General features: G+C 56.2%; 2 pseudogenes; both read left to right on the top strand.

The window, feature by feature from the left end:
* Positions 1-322: 322 nt before the first annotated feature.
* LOC127028849 (protocadherin alpha-2-like) lies at positions 323-8076 on the top strand (annotated as a pseudogene).
* A 5068-nt stretch (positions 8077-13144) lies between these two features.
* On the top strand, positions 13145-16084 carry LOC127028848 (protocadherin alpha-13-like; annotated as a pseudogene).
* The last annotated feature ends 3490 nt before the right edge of the window (positions 16085-19574 follow it).

Here is a 19574-nt window from a genome sequence, read left to right as displayed (position 1 = left end):
TATTCGGCAACAAAGTGAGAAAGAAGTGCCTGGAATGGCAAATGAGAAAGACGAAGCAAACCAGTGCGATACCGTAAGAGGCAATTCGTGCAGAGTGCCACATGATGCCGCTCTGACCTAATAAACGTATGATAAAAGCGGGGGAAGGGCGGAGAAACACCTTCCGGTGCATATAAAAAAAGATCGCAGATGAGAAAAAGAGCAGCAGAGAAGAGGATGTGCAGCCCCTGAGAAAGGATTACCGTGTAGTGCACATCTAAAACCGTTTCGATACAAAGATCCGTAACGATACGGTGGGGAGAAAAAGGAATCGGTGACTGCGATGGGCATTCGTGGACCACCACGGCAGTGCTGGGGTGCGGTGGTGCGGGTGCTGTTGCTGCAGGCAGGGTGGGCGGTGGGCGTCGGGCAGGTGCGGTACTCGTGCCGGAGGAAGCGAAGGCCGGGACGGTGGTGGGCCGGCTGGCGCAGGACCTGGGCCTGGAGGCGGGCGAGGCGGAGGCTTGGCGGCTGCGGCTGGTGGCGCAGGGCCGGCGGGCGAGCGTGGAGGTGAGCGGGGCGAGCGGGGCGCTGGTGGTGAGCTCGCGGCTGGACCGGGAGGAGCTGTGCGGGAAGAGCGCGCCGTGCGCCCTGCGGCTGGAGGTGCTGGTGGAGCGGCCGCTGCGCGTCTTCCACGTGGAGCTGGAGGTCACCGACATCAACGACAACGCCCCGCTCTTCCCCGCCGCCCGGAAAAACCTCAGCATCGCGGAATTGTCGCAGCCGGGCTCCCGGTTCCCGCTGGAGGGCGCGTCGGATGCAGACATCGGAGCCAACGCGCAGCTCTCCTATACACTCAGCCCCAGCGAGCATTTCGGTTTGGATTTACAGCGGAGTGAAGAATACCGAGAATCCCTGTTTCTGGTGCTGAGGCAAGCGCTGGACCGCGAGACGATGCCTGTGCACCGGTTGGTGCTGACGGCGAGTGACGGGGGCCGGCCGTCGCTGACGGGCACGATGGAGCTGGTGATCTCGGTGCTGGATGCGAACGACAACGCGCCCCGGTTCAACCAGTTGGTGTATAAAGTGGAGCTGCCGGAGAGCGCTGCGGAGGGACGCTGGTGGTGCGGGTGAACGCCACGGATCCGGACGAGGGTCTTAATCAGGAGTTTTCTTACAGCATCGTCAGTTCGGTTCCTGCTGGTAACAGAGATCTGTTCACCATTGATGCGAAGACGGGGGAGATCCGTCTCACGGGCGCCCTGGACTTTGAAGACGTCCGCTTACACGAGATCCAAATCGAAGCGAGAGACAAAGGCTCCCCTCCGTTATCGGGTCACTGCAAAGTGGTGGTGGAGGTGGTGGACGTGAACGACAACGCGCCGGAGGTGTGGGTGACGTCGCTGTCGGTGCCGGTGCCGGAGGACGCGTCGGTGGGGACGGTGGTGGCGCTGCTGAGCGTGTCGGACCGGGACTCGGGGGCGAACGGGCGGGTGCGGTGCGCGGTGTGGCCGCCGGCGCCGTTCGGGCTGGTGGCGAGGTTCGCGGGCTCGTACTCGCTGGTGCTGCGGGAGGCGCTGGACCGGGAGCGGGTGTCGGAGTACGAGGTGGAGGTGCGGGCGGAGGACGGCGGGGCGCCGCCGCTGCGCGGCAGCCGCGGGGTGCGGGTGCCGGTGTCGGACGTGAACGACAACGCGCCGGCGTTCGCGCAGGCCGTGTACACGGTGCTGGCGCGGGAGAACAACGCGGCGGGCGCGGAGCTGGCGCGGCTGTGGGCGCGGGACGCGGACGAGGCGGGGAACGGGCGCGTGAGGTACTCGGTGGCGGAGGCGTGGCGGGGGCGCGGGGGCGGGCGGGGGGTGGCGGGCGGCGTCGAGCTACGTGTCGGTGGACGCGGAGAGCGGGCGCGTGTGGGCGCTGCGTCCGTTGGACTACGAGGAGGTGCAGGTGCTGGAGTTCGAGGTGCGGGCGGTGGACGCGGGGGAGCCGCCGCTGTGCGGCAACGCCACGGTGCAGCTCTTCGTGGTGGACGAGAACGACAACGCGCCGGCGCTGCTGCCGGCGCCGGGCGTCGGGCCGGGGCCCGGGGCGTCGGGCTGGTCGTCGTCGGTCCGGTCTCGGGGCGCTGTGGGCGTGGGCGGCGTGGGGGGCGCCGGCGGGGCAGGTGGTGGCGAAGATCCGGGCGGTGGACGCGGACTCGGGCTACAACGCGTGGCTGCGCTACGAGCTGTGGGAGCCGCGGGGGAAGGGCCCGTTCCGCGTGGGGCTGTACAGCGGCAAGGTGAGCACGGCGCGGGCGCTGGAGGAGGCGGACGGCCCGCGCAGAGGCTGGTGATCGTGGTGCGGGACCACGGGGAGCCGGCGCGCTCGGCCACGGCCACGCTGAGCGTGTCGCTGGTGGAGGGCGCCGAGGCGGCGCTGGCGGCCGCGGGCTCGTCGTCGTCGTCGTCGTCGTCGTCGGGAGCGGGGGCTGCGGCCGGCGGCGGGCGCGGAGGGCGGCGCGGCGGCGGCGGCGTCGGCGTCGGCGACGAACGTGTGGCTGGTGGTGGCCATCTGCGCGGTGTCGAGCGTGTTCGTGCTGGCGGTGGTGCTGTACGGGGCGTCGCGGTGGTCGCCGCGGGCGGCCGTGGTGTCGGGGCCCGGCCGGCGACGCTGGTGTGCGCCAGCGAAGTGGGGAGCTGGTCGTACTCGCAGCGCCAGAGCCGGAGCCTGTGCGTGGCGGACGGCGCGGGCAAGAGCGACCTGATGGTTTTCAGCCCCAACTTCCCGCCGCCGCCCGGCCCCGCGGCGAAGGAGACGCAGCCGGAGCCGCCCGCTCTCCTGGACACGGTCAGTGGCCCTCCCTTTCTGGCCTCTCGCCCCTTCGCCCTTCTTCGCGGTCTCCCTCCGCCCTTCTTCGCGGTCTTCGTTCTGGCCCGCCGCCTGGGCAGGCGCTGGTGGAGGCGGGCTCAGCCCGCGGGGCCTGCGGGCGGTGGGTGCTTGGCGGGTGCTCAAGGGTGTTCACGGCACCTTTGCATCTGGCTCCGCGTCCTTGCCGGAGCCCCTCGGCTCTCGCTGTGGGGGGAAACTAGCGGTACTGCCGCAGCCCGCGGCGGTTACCGTCGGCAGCTGAGGTTTGCTGCTGTGGGTGTGAGCTGTTCTCCCGTAGAGTAAAATCGCTGCCGACTGCGATGAGAGGTGCCACGACATCAGCTTTCGAGACGCTCTTGCTTGGGGGTGTGTAGCGTTTGCACGCGAGCTTGCTGAAGGAGTGCAAGACAGGCAGGCTGTGATGGTGACAGTGCCCCAGGCGCTATTTGGTGCCTTATTCGCGTTGCAGAGTGCTGATTGTGCTGGTATGAGATGTGGAAAGTTTTCTTGTGGAAAAGTCTGTCCTCCTCCTGTGTGATTGTCCCCTGCAAGAGCCGTGATGCGAGGTGACAATTGAGGCTTCAGGGTTTTCTCTCCCCGTGGAGTAATTTCTCCCTTTTGATTCTCCCACCAGAGTCATTAAGAAAGTGGGGAAGGCTTGTGGACTTTTCCTCTGTTGTTTTTCCAAGTATGTTGTCACTCTACTTGGTAGAATAAAGTGTTCAGGGAGAGGAGTGTGACGCAAGGTAGGTGTCAGAAACGGGGCTTTTCATTTTATTTTCCAGTTTCCAGCGTCCCCCAGGTTTTGGTCTCTCGTTTGTGGCCAGAGAAGTGGCGTGACGTATGCTGGCCTGTTTTGATGTTCTTTCAATATTTGCATCAGCAGCCACACGCTTACAGAAGCCCTGGAAATCTTCTTTTCGGAAAAGCAAACAAACAAGCAAAACAACACCCCCCCCCCCCCCAATAAACCCACCAAACCAAAACCCAAAGCAAATTCTCCTACACAGTCAATACCATCCATTGGAGTGGGGTGGTCATCAACGGTTGGTTTGTTCTGTCACAGCATGAAATCAATGCCCTTGCCATTAGAGGTGTCCCGACATCATGTTTAGAAAGAGTAATGCTCCGAGGTCTGCAACATTTCCTTCTGAGATAGCCGAAACATTGCAAAACATGATGGTTCAGGAGCAGAGAGCCTGCCGACACCATGTATATGACACCATCTGTGTGATTTTTCTGGTGGTGTCATTGCTGGGAAGGGTCTGCAAGCTTGAGGTGGGAAAGGAAACTGTGGCATGTTCATGGAGGTGAATGTGGCAGTGGCACTGAGTAGGGCTTGGGCATCTGCTGATGTGAAGGGTGACCTCGAGCAGTGGGAGGACTTGTGTGAGGGAACTGAAAATCCTTGGGAAGACCGTGGGCCATGTCATGAGAAGACAGCAATGGGAGATGATGTGCTTGTCTTGAGAATGCATGTCTCGGAGTAGGGAATGGAGGATGCCTAGAGGAAAGCCTGAGGCAGGATGGACACGAAGTGTTCTTGCCCAGGATCCTTTCACAGGCTCCCAAGGGTCTGGAGTTGGAGGCCTTCTGGATCTTGAGACAGTGTGTGGTACTGAAATGCCCACGATGTCTTTTGAGGTTATGAGTACCTTGCACCAGAGGCCGACCCTTGTGCTGCTGCCTGCCTGCCGAAGGCAATGTGCTGGTAATAGGGGGTGACATGCAGACTGATGAATATTTTCCCTGGTGTTTTGGGAAAGAAGATGTGGGAGGACAGTGCTTCAGTCTTGCCAACCCAGCTATTCGTGTTGCCATCATGGCAACCTCCTCAGGCAGGATTTGTAAGGGCACATGAGGAGGTCGGTGTAATCTTTGTGCACTTGACTTCCCTTACTTGTGCACTTGCAGACGTGGCCGTGGAGGAGATGGTGTGTCGTCTTGTCATTAACTCCTTCAGATATGTGCATGTACACACCAAACCCTGCACAGGAACGCAGCTCTGTTTTTCCATCGTAGCAATTCTCTCACCCAGTTGACATCGTGAGACCGCTTGCGCTTCAGCATTTGGTGTGTTTTTCTGAAAGAAAAAAACCCCTGTGGACTGGGATTAGAGCTGTCACAGCTCTAATCACAGAATCCTGAAGAACTCCGTTCTTACGTGCAGCTCTGTGGTGTTTCCATCTGAGATTTGTGAAAAGGCAAAAGCATTCAGGGTGAAGTTGACGCATCTGGGAAGATTCTGCGAGGCAGTGAGTGGCTTTGCAGCCTCCATATGTTCTTTTTCATTTCCTATGTTCTTTTTCACCAGTTCCCCTCCCCTGAAAATGTGTCTTTTCTGAAGAAGCAAGCAGTGATGCTGGAAGGAAGTCGCTGCCACCTAAAGTGAATGTGTTTGAGAGACAGCTGTACTTTTGTTCCTGTTCGGTCGTGGTATCTTTATGTTGGATTGACCGAATGTTGCCTGGATTGTAATGCCTTTAGGTTTTGGAGCAGCAAAGCACCGCTGCCTGCTCTCGTTCCTTTCCTGCTGCTCCCAGCAGAGTGTGAGCAGGCAGCAGCAAGGAGATATGGGGGAGGGACCCCAATCCATTTGATGGAATGGATGTGTTGGGCATCAAGGAGATGTTCTAAGTGAAAGAGTCATGGTGTTTCCTTCATGTCTTTTGTTTGGGTGTGTGATGGGTGGATGATGCTAATGAAGGAGAGGTATTGCATGGGGCCTAAATCCCTTGGGTAACAAGGTTCTTGGTGCGTTGTTCTGGCAGAGCATGCCTACCTGAAGGAGAAGCAAGAGCTGGCCATTCAGCGTGCAGGTGGAAAAAGAGTCAGGAAGAATAGCTCTTCATCAAGGTATATGAAGAGTGCTCAGGAGCTGTGGTTGCCCCATGCTTTTTCAGCCTTCCTGGAGGGTTGGCATTTCAGGCTGTGATGGGTTTGAGTTGCCAAAGAGAAAACCTCCCATGCATTGTCTGGACTCATTGGAGCTGTTTGCAGGGATGTGGAAGTAGCTGGGGCTTGGTGTTGTGTTACAGAGGGTGGTGGATTCTGTTGTGATGTAGCAGAGGTGTTCTTTGCCATATGATTGCCTTGCTGTGTTATTTGCTGGGTCTTGTGAGGAGTGGAGGCTGAAGAGTGTGGTGTTCTTTGAGAAGGGGAGGGAGGTGGAGGTGGAGGGCAGTCTGTGTGTCTTGCATAGACTGGAGGAAAGGAGGAAAGTTGTAACTTGTCTGGAGGGATGGAAGGTGGAAGGGAAGAGGAATGCGAGCTCTTGCCAAAGGTCGTGCCCGTGCTTCATGTGGAGCGTGGTGTAGTCATTCAGAAAAAATTTTGGTAAAGGAGACAAAAAGAAGAGTTACGTTCCTGGCCAGAAAAGCAGCGTGATGCACACGGGCCTGTTTTGTGTTCTTTCAATATTTGCATCAGCAGGGACAACTGTACAAAAGGCTCAGAAACCTTCAGTTTGATTAAAAAAGAAACAAACAAATAAAAACCCGAAACCCATATCAAATTGTGCAACTGAGTAGATATCATCCATTAGAGTGCTGTGCTCCTCAACGGTTGGGTTGTTCTCTCACAGCATGAAAGCAATGCCATTGCCATTAGAGCTGAATATTGTCTGATGAACCTTTCCCTGTTGTTCTGGGAAAGGTGTTGTGGGAGGGTAGCACTTGAATGTGCTGTCCTTGTGTAGTGGTGGGCATCTGTAGCAGCTTCCACAGGCATTGATATTGCCATGATGGTTCATTGGTCCTCCTCAGCAGGATTTGTAAAGGTGCATTGTGAGAACTGTTGTTCTCCATGGTATTACTGCTTGTGAAGATAGCTGCCATATGCGCTTTTAATCAGTTGTTTTTGATGTAGAACGGTGTTGTCAAAGAAAAGCTTTTCCAAATTTGGATCATGGTGCGAGCCTTCACTGAACCTCCCATGTGTCATTTCTCTGGTCTTAGTGTTGCTAGAGAGAGAAGAAGTCCTCTCTGTTCGAGATGTTGGCAAAGCTTGTGTTGCAATGCAGTGGACTGGGATCCTTTGGTTTTCTTCTCCCTCTTACCAAAACCTCCCATGCTTTTGTTTTTCTTCTCTCACATTGGCAATGTGTTGGTTTTCTGTGGTGCTCTCATTGATGGAAGGGTCCACAAAAGCCAGACTGAAAGGAAAGTGTGGCATGTTCATGGAGTGAAGGTAGCAGTGGCACTGAGTAGGGCCTGGGCATCTGCTGATGTGAAGGGTGACCTTGAGCTTGTCTGAGGGAAGTGGAAACGCTTGAGAAGACCATGGGCCATGTCTTCAGACAAGAATGGGAGATGATGTGCTTGTCTTGAGAACGCATGTTGCAGGCTGGGGAATGACGGATGCCTAGAGGAAAGCCTGAGGCAAGATGGGCACAGAGTGTTCTTTCGCAGGATCCTTTGCCATGCTGCAAGGTCTGGAGTTGGAGGCCTTCTGGATCTTGAGATAGTCACATGGTATGAAATGCCCACAGTGTCCTTTGAGGTTATGAAGATCTCCCACCAGAGAGAGTCGTTGTGCTGCTGCCCGATTGCCGTAGGCAATGTGTTGGTAAGAGGAGATGAGAGCAGACTGGTGAACGTTGTCTGATGAACCATTTCCCGCTTGTTTTGAGAAAGGTGTGTGGGAGGGTAGCGCTTCAACGTGCTGTCCTTGTGTAGTGGTGGGCATCCATAGTAGCTTCCCCATCCGTTGATGTTGCCGTGATGTTCCTTGCTCCTCGTCAGGCGGGATTGTAAGCGGATGTGATGAGGGGGTGGGCGTAATCTTTGTGTGCTTGATGCCCTGTACTTGTGCACTTGCACAGATGGCCTCGGTAGAGGTGGTGTGTCCCCTTGTCATGCTTAACTGAGACATGCGCAAGTACAGGCCAACCCCTGCACAGCAGCCCAGCTCTGGTTTTCTGTGGTACCAATTCTCCCACCCAGTTGATACGGTGAGTGTTCTTGCGCTTCGGCATTTGGTGTGGTTCTCTCAAAGAATAAAATCCGTGTGGACTGGGATCAGAGCTGTCACAACTCTAACCACAGAATCTTTTGGAACTCTATTGGAGCGATCCTCCGAGTGGCACGGAGTAGGGCTTGGGGCATTGATCACGGGGAGGGTGACTTTGAGTTGGGAAGAGTCTTCCCTGACGAAATGGAGATGCTATGCGTCATGGACTGTGTCATTGGTGAAGAACTGGAGAATGTCTGCTTAGCTGGAGATCTCATTTCCCAGGGCTTGGGATAGAGGATTCCAGTAGAAAACGTCAGGAAGACGCCCGGTGCACAGGGTTGCTTGCCTGGGATCCTCTCAGGACCTCCTGAAGTACTGCATATCCTTGCGCCTCAGTGTTCTCTGTGCTCTTCCTGCCAGATGTGAAGACGTCTGCCATACACACCTTTGATCACTTGTTTTTGATGGGAATGGTGTTGGTCCAACAGAAGCTTTTCCAAATGTCAATCAAAATTGGCCAGCTTCTCTGAACCTCTCCTTGGTTATGTCTCTGCTCTTAGTCTTGCTAGGGAATGGAAGAAGTGCTCTCCCTATTCAAGAAGTTGGCAAGCCTTGCGTTTCAATACAGGGGAATGGGATCCTTTGGTTTTCTTCTCTCCTCTTACAGAAACTTCCATCTTTTTTTGTTTTTTCCTTCTCTCACATTGGCAGTGTGTCAGTAAAAGTGGATGAGATGCAGACTGCTGAAATTTGGCAGCTGCTGTCGGGTGGCAGAGTTTCAGGCAGTGGCCATGAGTGTGGGGGAGGCTTTTCCAGTCCCCTGAGCTGAGGCTGATGTTGAGAGAATGTCCTTAGCTTTCAGGCGTTGCTCCTGCTTCCCCCGTGATAGAAGCGCATAAGAGAGCACTGCGCACTGTCCAGGGATTCAAGGCTTTGGAGAACAAGAGTCTTTTTTTTCTGTCCAGCTTCACCAGTATGAGCTGATAACATTAGGGGAAAATGTCCCTTAGAACCAATTCCCCACCCTGAAAATGTTGCTTTTCCTGAAGAAGCAAGCAGTGATTCTACAGGTAAGTTGCTCATATCTGAAGAGAATGAGTTTGAGAGACAGCTGTACTTTGGTTGCTGTTTAGTCATGGTATCTTCATGTTGGATCGACGGACTGTTGCCTGAATTGTCATGCCTGTAGGTTTGGAGCAGCAAAGCATCACTGCCTGTTTTGTTCCTTTCCTGCTGCTTCCAGGCACAGGGTGAGCAGGCGGCAGCAGCACGGATGGAGAGGGACCCAATGTGTTTCTCAGCGTGGTGTGTTGGGAATCCAGGGAATGTTCTCATGAAAAAACCCATGGTGTTACCTTTGTGGCCTTTGTTTGGTGTGTGAGGGGTGGATGATGCTAATGAGTGAGAGGTATTTTGTGGAACTGAAGTTCTGGGTACGGAGGTTCTTGGTGCGTTGTTCTGGCAGTGCAATGCCTACCTGAAAGGAGAAGCAAGAGCTGGCCATTCATTGTGCAGGTGGAAAATGATCAGGAAGAATAGCTCTCATCGAGGTACAAGAGCAGTGTTCGGGAGCTGTGGTTGCCCGTGCTTTTTCGGCTTCGTGGAGGATTGTCGTGCTGGGCTGTGATGGGTTTGAGTTCCTGAATGGAAGACTCGCCTGGGTTGTTTGGACTGTTTGGAGCCTGTTTCGTGAGACATCCAAGTATGTGGGGCTTGGTCTTGTTTTTCAGAAGGTGGTGGATTCTTTTCGGATGTAGCAGAGATATTCATGGTCATATCATAGCGTCACAGAATCATAGAATGTTTTGGTTGGAAGGGACCCTAAAGGTCATGTAGTGCAACCCCCCTGCAATGAGCAGGGATATCTTCAAGAAGACCAGGTTGCTCAGAGCCCTGTCCAGCCTGACCTTGAAGGTTTCCAGGGATGGGGCATCGACCACCTCTCGGGCAACCTGTTCCAGTGTTTCACCACCCTCATCATAAAAACTTTGATCCTTATATCTAGTTGGAATCTACCCTTTGTAGTTGAAAACCATTACCCCTTATTGTATCGCAACAGGCCCTGCTAAAACGTCTGTCCCCATCTTTCTTAGAAGCCCCCTTGAAGTATTGAAAGGCCCCAAAGAGGTCTCCCCAGAGCCTTCTCTTCTCCAGGCTAAACAACCCCAAGTCTCTCAGCCTTTCCTCCTAGGAGAGGTGTTCCATCCCTCTGATCATTTTTGTGGCCCTCCTCTGGACGCCTCCAACAGGTGCATGTCTTTCCTGTGCTGAGGACCCCAGAGCTGGATGCAGTACTGCAGGTAGGGTCTCACCAGAGCGGAGTAGAGGGGCAGAATCCCCTCCCTCAGCCTGCTGGCCACGCTTCTTCTGATGCTGCTGAGGATACTGTTGGCTTTCTGAGCTGTGAGCGCACATTGCTGGCTGTCGTGGTTTAACCCCAGTCAGCAACTAAGCACCACGCAGCCGCTTCCCCCTCCCCCTCCCAGTGGGGTGAGGAGGAGGAAAGCAAAGGAAAAAAAAGTAAAACTCGTGGGTTGAGATAAGAACAGTTTAATAACTAAAGTAAAATATAATACTAACAATAGTAATAATGAAATATAATAATAATAGTAATGAAAAGGAATGCAACAAAAGAAGGGGGGGGGAAAGAAAAAAAATCAGTGATGCACAATGCAATTGCTCACCACCCGCTGACCGATGCTCAGTTAGTTCCCGAACCGCGATCCGCGCCTCCCGGCCAGCTCCCCCTGTTTATATACTGGGCATGACGTTCCATGGTATGGAATACCCCTTTGGCTAGTTCGGGTCAGCTGCCCCGGCTCTGCTCCCTCCCAGCTCCTTGCACACCTGCTTGCTGGCAGAGCACAGGAAGCTGAAAAGTCCTTGGCTTAAGATAAGCGCTACTTAGCAACAACTAAAACATCAGAGTGTTATCAACATCATTCTCACACTAAATCCAAAACACAGCACTGTACCAGCTACTAAAAAGAAAGTTAACTCTGTCCCAGCCGAAACCAGGACACTGGCTCTTGCCCACTTTTTCCTCCACCAGTACCCCAAGTCCTTCTCGGGAGGGCTGCTCTCAATCCCTTCATGCCCCAGCCTGTATTGATACCGGGGGTTGCCCCGACCCACGTGCAGGACCTTGCACTTGACCTTGTTGAACCTCATGACGTTCACATGGGCCCACTTCTCAAGCTTGGGCAGGTTGCTCTGAATGGCATCCCATCCCTCAGGCGTGTCAACCGCACCACTCAGCATGGTGTCACCTGCAAATTTGCTGAGGGTTCGCTCGATCCCACTGTCTATGTTGTTATGAAGATATGAAACAGTACTGGTCCCCATAGGGGTCCGTGAGGGACACCACTCGTCACTGATCTCCATTGCGACATTGAGCCGTTGAGCACCACTCTCTGGATGCGACCGTAGACTTATGTGTGTTGAAGTTCCTCAGGTGGTCTCGATAACGGGCCTTGCTCTGTTACTTGCTGGGTCCTTGAGAGTGCTGGAGGGTGAAGAGTGTTTTCTTCTTCCAGAAGGAAAGGAGAGGTGGAGGGGCAGTCTGTCTGTCTTGCACAGAGTGGAGGAAAGCAGGAAGGTTGTTCCCTGTCCGGAGGGATGGAAGGTGGAAGGGAAGAGGAATGCGAGCTCTTGCCAAAGGGCATGCCCGTGCTTCTTGTCAAACGTGGTGCAGACACGTTGGAAATATTCTGGTAAAGGCGAAAAAGAGAAGAAGGAGCAAGTATGGAAAGAGAAGAGAAGAGGGGCAAGGATAGGGCAGGGCGAGGCAAAAAAGAAAAAGGCAGAGAGAGAAAAGAAGGATGAAGAGAAAGAAAGAAGGCAAGAACGAGAAAGGAAGAAGGAAAGGAAGGACTGTATGTAAGGAGAAAGCAAGTAAGGAATAAAGAAAGAAGGAAGAGCAAGGAAGGAAGGAAGGAAGAGATGATAGAGGGGATTACTAGCATGCACCAACGTTCTCTCTTCCTGCTGAATGGAGCTGAGGTCGGTACTTCAGGAGGGTGTGCAAGGCTTGGTGAAAAGTGTTGAGGAAGAGGAAAGAGCTCTTGCCCCAGGGCATGTCCGTGCTCCATGGCGAGAGCGGTGTAGTCATCTAGACAAGCTGTTGGTAAAGGAGACAAGGAAGAGGCAAAGAGGGAAGAAAAAGCGAAGGAGGGGAGGAGGACAGGGAAGAGAAGACGAGAAGAAAGAGGGGAAAGAAGAGAAGGAAAGAAGGAAGGAACAATGGATGGAAAGGCAAACAAGAACGAAGCAAGCAGTAGAAAAAAAGAAGACCGAGAAAGGAAGAGACGATAAATGAGTTTAGTACACTGCACCGACGCTCTCACTGTTCACAGAAAGGTGGTGAGGGAGAGAAGGAGGAAAGAAAGAAGGAAAGAGAGGAAGAGAAAGGAAGGAAGGAAGAAGAAAAAAGCTAGGAAGGAATGAAGCAAGGAAGTAATTAAGGAAGAAAGGAAGATGACAAAGGCGCGAAAGACCGAAATCGTAGAGGAGATTACCAGCGTGCACCGACCTTACTAGACGCTGAAGGGAGTTGGTCCCTAAGAGCCTCCGCTTGGTTAGAGTACCGCGCTCCGGCGCTGATGGCCCGCAATTAGCGCTGATGGCTCCGTGTGTGAGGATGTCCGCCGCGGCGCGGAGGCGAGCGACGAGCTGCGAGCGGGAGTAAAGAAGAGAGAAGCAGGGAAGGAGCAGCAAAAGGGGAGGCAAGAAGAGGGCGGTGCAGGGCAAGATCGCAAAGAAGGAAGCGAAAAAGGAGACAGAACAAAAGAAAGGAAGGAGACGGAGGAAAGAGAAGAGAGAGAAAGAAAGAAAAGAAAAGAAGAAGAAGAAAAGAAAAGAAAGAAAAGAAGAAAGAAAGAAAAGAAAAGAAAGAAAGAAAGAAAGTAGGAAAGAGAATGAAAGAAAGGCACAAAGAGAGAGCATTGAAGGAAGGAAGATAGAGAAAAGAAGAAAGACAGAGGAAGAGGAAGGAAAGGAATCTGTGCAAGCAAAGACTAGCACGCGAGGAAGAAAGAAGTAAGGAGCGGGGGAAAAAAAAAGAGGACAAGAAAGAAGCGAAAGGAAGAGGCGAAGGGCAGGGAGAGAGGAGAGAGGAGATGAGCGGCGCGGGGCCGGCGGCGCGGGCGCTGGTGGGGAGCGTGTGAGGCGGCGGAGCAGCACAGGGTGTCGCTGCAGGCTCAGAAACGGCGGCGGAGCGGCGAGGCGGCTCCGCGCCGGTGCGGCGGAGAGCCCGGCTGTGAGCGCGGGGGGCGGCGCGGGGCGGGCAGGAGAGGCGGTGCGTCCGGGCGGCGGCGGGGAGCCGTGCGGGGCCCGGGCGGGTGCGGCGGCGGCGGCGGCAGCGATGGGCGTGTGTTGGGGTGCGGTGGTGCGGGTGCTGTTGCTGCAGGCGGGGTGGGCGTTGGGCGTCGGGCAGGTGCGGTACTCGGTGCCGGAGGAAGCGAAGGCCGGGACGGTGGTGGGGGCTGGCGCAGGACCTGGGCCTGGAGGCGGGCGAGGCGGAGGCTTGGCGGCTGCGGCTGGTGGCGCAGGGCCGGCGGGCGAGCGTGGAGGTGAGCGGGGCGAGCGGGGCGCTGGTGGTGAGCTCGCGGCTGGACCGGGAGGAGCTGTGCGGGAAGAGCGCGCCGTGCGCCCTGCGGCTGGAGGTGCTGGTGGAGCGGCCGCTGCGCGTCTTCCACGTGGAGCTGGAGGTCACCGACATCAACGACAACGCCCCGCTCTTCCCCGCCGCCCGGAAAAACCTCAGTTTATCGGAGAACTCCCCTCCCGGCTCTCGGTTCCCGCTGGAGGGCGCGTCGGATGCAGACATCGGAGCCAACGCGCAGCTCTCCTATACACTCAGCCCCAGCGAGCATTTCGAGTAGAGAAGAAAACAGTAACCGAGAAATCTCTGTTTCTGGTGCTCGCGAAACTCTGGACCGCGAGACGATGCCTGTGCACCGGTTGGTGTTGACGGCGAGTGACGGGGGCCGGCCGCCTGACGGGCACGATGGAGCTGGTGATCTCGGTGCTGGATGAACGACAACGCGCCCCAGTTCAACCAGTCGGTGTATAAAGTGGCCCGAAGCGCTGAGGGGACGCTGGTGGTGCGGGTGAACGCCACGGATCCGGACGTGGGAATAACGGAGTGATTTACGAAATTGATACTTTCCCCCTCGGTCAGATGTATTCACCTCGATACGAGCGGGGAGATCCGTCTCACGGGCGCCCTGGACTTTGAAGACAGATACTTTCTACGACCAGTTAAGCGAGAGATAAGGGACGCCCCGCTGTCGGGTCACTGCAGCGTGGTGGTGGAGGTGGTGGACGTGAACGACAACGCGCCGGAGGTGTGGGTGACGTCGCTGTCGGTGCCGGTGCCGGAGGACGCGTCGGTGGGGACGGTGGTGGCGCTGCTGAGCGTGTCGGACCGGGACTCGGGGGCGAACGGGCGGGTGCGGTGCGCGGTGTGGCCGCCGGCGCCGTTCGGGCTGGTGGCGAGGTTCGCGGGCTCGTACTCGCTGGTGCTGCGGGAGGCGCTGGACCGGGAGCGGGTGTCGGAGTACGAGGTGGAGGTGCGGGCGGAGGACGGCGGGGCGCCGCCGCTGCGCGGCAGCCGCGGGGTGCGGGTGCCGGTGTCGGACGTGAACGACAACGCGCCGGCGTTCGCGCAGGCCGTGTACACGGTGCTGGCGCGGGAGAACAACGCGGCGGGCGCGGAGCTGGCGCGGCTGTGGGCGCGGGACGCGGACGAGGCGGGGAACGGGCGCGTGAGGTACTCGGTGGCGGAGGGCGTGGGCGGGGGCGCGGGGGCGGGCGGGGGTGGCGGGCGGCGTCGAGCTACGTGTCGGTGGACGCGGAGAGCGGGCGCGTGTGGGCGCTGCGTCCGTTGGACTACGAGGAGGTGCAGGTGCTGGAGTTCGAGGTGCGGGCGGTGGACGCGGGGGAGCCGCCGCTGTGCGGCAACGCCACGGTGCAGCTCTTCGTGGTGGACGAGAACGACAACGCGCCGGCGCTGCTGCCGGCGCCGGGCGTCGGGCCGGGGCCCGGGGCGTCGGGCTGGTCGTCGTCGGGTCCGGTCTCGGGGCGCTGTGGGCGTGGGCGGCGTGGGGGGCGCCGGCGGGGCAGGTGGTGGCGAAGATCCGGGCGGTGGACGCGGACTCGGGCTACAACGCGTGGCTGCGCTACGAGCTGTGGGAGCCGCGGGGGAAGGGCCCGTTCCGCGTGGGGCTGTACAGCGGCGAGGTGAGCACGGCGCGGGCGCTGGAGGAGGCGGACGGCCCGCGGCAGAGGCTGGTGATCGTGGTGCGGGACCACGGGGAGCCGGCGCGCTCGGCCACGGCCACGCTGAGCGTGTCGCTGGTGGAGGGCGCCGAGGCGGCGCTGGCGGCCGCGGGCTCGTCGTCGTCGTCGTCGTCGTCGTCGGGAGCGGGGCTGCGGCCGGCGGCGGGCGCGGAGGGCGGCGCGGCGGCGCGGCGTCGGCGTCGGCGACGAACGTGTGGCTGGTGGTGGCCATCTGCGCGGTGTCGAGCGTGTTCGTGCTGGCGGTGGTGCTGTACGGGGCGTCGCGGTGGTCGCCGCGGGCGGCCGTGGTGTCGGGGCCCGGGCCGGCGACGCTGGTGTGCGCCAGCGAAGTGGGGAGCTGGTCGTACTCGCAGCGCCAGAGCCGGAGCCTGTGCGTGGCGGACGGCGCGGGCAAGAGCGACCTGATGGTTTTCAGCCCCAACTTCCCGCCGCCGCCCGGCCCCGCGGCGAAGGAGACGCAGCCGGAGCCGCCCGCTCTCCTGGACACGGTCAGTGGCCCTCCCTTTCTGGCCTCTCGCCCCTTCGCCCTTCTTCTCGGTCTCCCTCCGCCCTTCTTCGCGGTCTTCGTTCTGGCCCGCCGCCTGGGCAGGCGCTGGTGGGAGGCGGGCTCAGCCCGCGGGGCCTGCGGGCGGTGGGTGCTTGGCGGGTGCTCAAGGGTGTTCACGGCACCTTTGCATCTGCCTCCGCGTCCTTGCCGGAGCCCCTCGGCTCTCGCTGTGGGGGAAACTAGCGGTACTGCCGCAGCCCGCGGCGGTTACCGTCGGCAGCTGAGGTTTGCTGCTGTGGGTGTGAGCTGTTCTCCCGTAGAGTAAAATCGCTGCCGGCTGCGATGAGAGGTGCCACGACATCAGCTTTCGAGACGCTCTTGCTTGGGGGTGTGTAGCGTTTGCACGCGAGCTTGCTGAAGGAGTGCAAGACAGGCAGGCTGTGATGGTGACAGTGCCCCAGGCGCTATTTGGTGCCTTATTCGCGTTGCAGAGTGCTGATTGTGCTGGTATGAGATGTGGAAAGTTTTCTTGTGGAAAAGTCTGTCCTCCTCCTGTGTGATTGTCCCCTGCAAGAGCCGTGATGCGAGGTGACAATTGAGGCTTCAGGGTTTTCTCTCCCCGTGGAGTAATTTCTCCCTTTTTTCTCCCACCAGAGTCATTAAGAAAGTAGGGAAGGCTTTGTGGACTTTTCCTCTGTTGTTTTTCCAAGTATGTTGTCACTCTACTTGTAGAATAAAGTGTTCAGGGAGAGGAGTGTGACGCAAGGTAGGTGTCAGAAACGGGAATTTTCATTTTTTTTCCAGTTTCCAGCGTCCCCAGGTTGGTCTCTCGTGGCCAGAGAAGTGGCGTGACGTATGCTGGCCTGTTTTGATGTTCTTTCAATATTTGCATCAGCAGCCACACGCTTACAGAAGCCCTGGAAATCTTCTTTTCGGAAAAGCAAACAAACAAGCAAAACAACACCCCCCCCCCCCCCAATAAACCCACCAAACCAAAACCCAAAGCAAATTCTCCTACACAGTCAATACCATCCATTGGAGTGGGGTGGTCATCAACGGTTGGTTTGTTCTGTCACAGCATGAAATCAATGCCCTTGCCATTAGAGGTGTCCGACATCATGTTTAGAAAGAGTAATGCTCCGAGGTCTGCAACATTTCCTTCTGAGATAGCTGAAACATTGCAAAACATGATGGTTCAGGAGCAGAGAGCCTGCCGACACCATGTATATGACACCATCTGTGTGATTTTTCTGGTGGTGTCATTGCTGGGAAGGCTCTGCAAGCTTGAGGTGGGAAAGGAAACTGTGGCATGTTCATGGAGGTGAATGTGGCAGTGGCACTGAGTAGGGCTTGGGCATCTGCTATGTGAAGGGTGACCTCGAGCAGTGGAGGACTTGTGTGAGGGAACTGAAATCGTTGGGAAGACCATGGGCCATGTCATGAGAAGACAGCAATGGGAGATGATGTGCTTGTCTTGAGAATGCATGTCCGAGTGGGAATGGAGGATGCCTAGAGGAAAGCCTGAGGCAGGATGGACACGAAGTGTTCTTGCCCAGGATCCTTTCCAGCTCGAGGGTCTGGAGTTGGAGGGCTTCTGGATCTTGAGACAGTGTGTGGTACTGAAATGCCCACGATGTCTGTTGAGGTTATGAGTACCTTGCACCAGAGGCCGACCCTTGTGCTGCTGCCTGCCTGCCGAAGGCAATGTGCTGGTAAGAGGGGTGACATGCAGAGTGATGAATATTTTCCCTGGTGTTTTGGGAAAGATGTTGTGGGAGGATAGTGCTTCAGTGTGCTGTCCTTGTGGAGTGGTGGGCATCTACAGGAGCTTGCACAGCTGTTGGTGTTGCCATCACGGCAACCTCCTCAGGCAGGATTTGTAAGGGCACATGAGGAGGTGGGTTTAATCTTTGTGCGCTCAGCTTCCCCTACTTGTGCACTTGCAGAGGTGGCCATGGAGGAGATGGTGTGTCGTCTTGTCATTATTAACTCCTTCAGATATGTGCATGTACACACCAAACCCTGCACAGGAACGCAGCTCTGTTTTTCCATCGTAGCAATTCTCTCACCCAGTTGACATCGTGAGACCGCTTGCGCTTCAGCATTTGGTGTGTTTTTCTGAAAGAAAAAACCCCTGTGGACTGGGATCAGAGCTGTCACAGCTCTAATCACAGAATCCTGAAGAACTCCGTTCTTATGCAGCTCTGTGGTGTTTCCATCTGAGATTTGTGAAAAGGCAAAAGCATTCAGGGTGAAGTTGACGCATCTGGGAAGATTCTGCGAGCAGTGAGTGGCTTTGCAGCCCTCCATATGTTCTTTAATTTCCTATGTTCTTTTTCACCAATTCCCCTCCCCTGAAAATGTGTCTTTTCTGAAGAAGCAAGCAGCGATGCTAGAGGGAAGTCGCTGCCACCTAAGTGGATGTGTTTGAGAGACAGCTGTACTTTTGTTCCTGTTCGGTCGTGGTATCTTTATGTTGGATTGACGGATGTTGCCTGGATTATAATGCCTTTAGGTTTGGAGCAGCAAAGCACCGCTGCCTGCTCTCGTTCCTTTCCTGCTGCTTCCAGGCAGAGTGTGAGCAGGCAGCAGCAAGGAGATATGGGGGAGGGACCCCAATCCATTTGATGGAATGGATGTGTTGGGCATCAAGGAGATGTTCTAAGTGAAAGAGTCATGGTGTTTTCTTTGTGTGAGTATTGCTCCCAGCTCTGCCACATTTCCATCTGAGATAGCTGAAGCCTTGCCAAACATGACAGGTCAGCAGCAGAGAGCGTGTGGGACACCGTGTATATGATACCATCTGTGTGATTTTTGGTGGTGTCATTGATGGAAGGGTCTGCAAGCTTGAGGTGGGAAAGGAAACTGTGGCATGTTGCAGAGGTGAATGTTGGACGTGGCATGAGTAGGGCCTGGCTGTTTCTTGCTGTGACGAGTGATTGTGAGCAGTGGGAGGACTTGTCTGTGGGAACTGGAAATCCTAGGGAAGACCATGGGCCATGTCATGAGAAGACAGCAATGGGAGATGATGTGCTTGTCTTGAGAACGCATGTGTCGGAGTGGGGAATGGAGGATGCCTAGAGGAAAGCCTGAGGCAGGATGGCACGAAGTGTTCTTGCCCAGGATCCTTTTGCAGGCTCCCAAGGGTCTGGAGTTGGAGGCCTTCTGTCACAGAAGGGCATGACTTCCATTGGAGGGTCCATCACGGGGAGGGTGACCTTGAGCGGGGAAGAGTCTTGCCTGAGGAAATGGAGATGTGGGTCAGAACACAGACTGTGTCATTGGGGAAGAGGTGGAGCATGTCCGCTTAGCTGGAGATCCTGCTTCCCAGGGCACGGGAAAGAGGATGCCAGTTGAAAAACCTCAAGAAGAGCTGTGGCAGAGAGTGGTACTTGGCCGGAATCCTGTCAGGAGCTCCAGAAGTTCTGCATAGCCTTGTGCCCAGTTTTCCTTCTTGCCTTTCAATGCAGTGGAATGGGATTCTTTTGAGGTTGTGAATGTATCTCAGCAGGGAGAGACCCTTGTGCTGCTGCCTGAGTGACGTAGGAAATGTGTTGGTAAGAGCTGGTGAGATGCAGAGTGCTGAATATTGATGAACCTTTTCCCTGTTGTTTTGGGAAAGGTGTTGTGGGAGGGTAGCACTTGAATGTGCTGTCCTTGTGTAGTGGTGGGCATCTGTAGCAGCTTCCAGAGCCGTTGATGTTGTTAAAAAACCCAGTTAGCAGGGCTTATTGAAAGAGCTTTAAAGTAGATTTGAAGGGGAAGGGGATAAAACGAGGCTCGCTAGTGATAAGCCCTGGGGCGGCACGCCAGCGTGTGAGGGACGTGTGCTAGCAAGGTCCTTCAGCATGCTCCACGATGTGCTGAGTAGACTGGAACACATTTGAAATGTCTCTATGCTAATGCGTGGAGCATGAGGAATAAAGAGAGGAGCTAGAAGCTTTGGCCCAGTCCCAGAGCTACGACGTCATTGGCCTAAGCGAAAGCTGGTGGGAAGAGTCCT

The sequence above is a fragment of the Gymnogyps californianus genome, unplaced genomic scaffold, assembly GCF_018139145.2.
Source record: "Gymnogyps californianus isolate 813 unplaced genomic scaffold, ASM1813914v2 HiC_scaffold_44, whole genome shotgun sequence".
Taxonomy (NCBI): Eukaryota; Metazoa; Chordata; class Aves; order Accipitriformes; family Cathartidae; genus Gymnogyps; species Gymnogyps californianus.
Note: the sequence above shows the minus strand (reverse complement) of the source record. Positions and strands in the feature narration are given on the sequence as shown.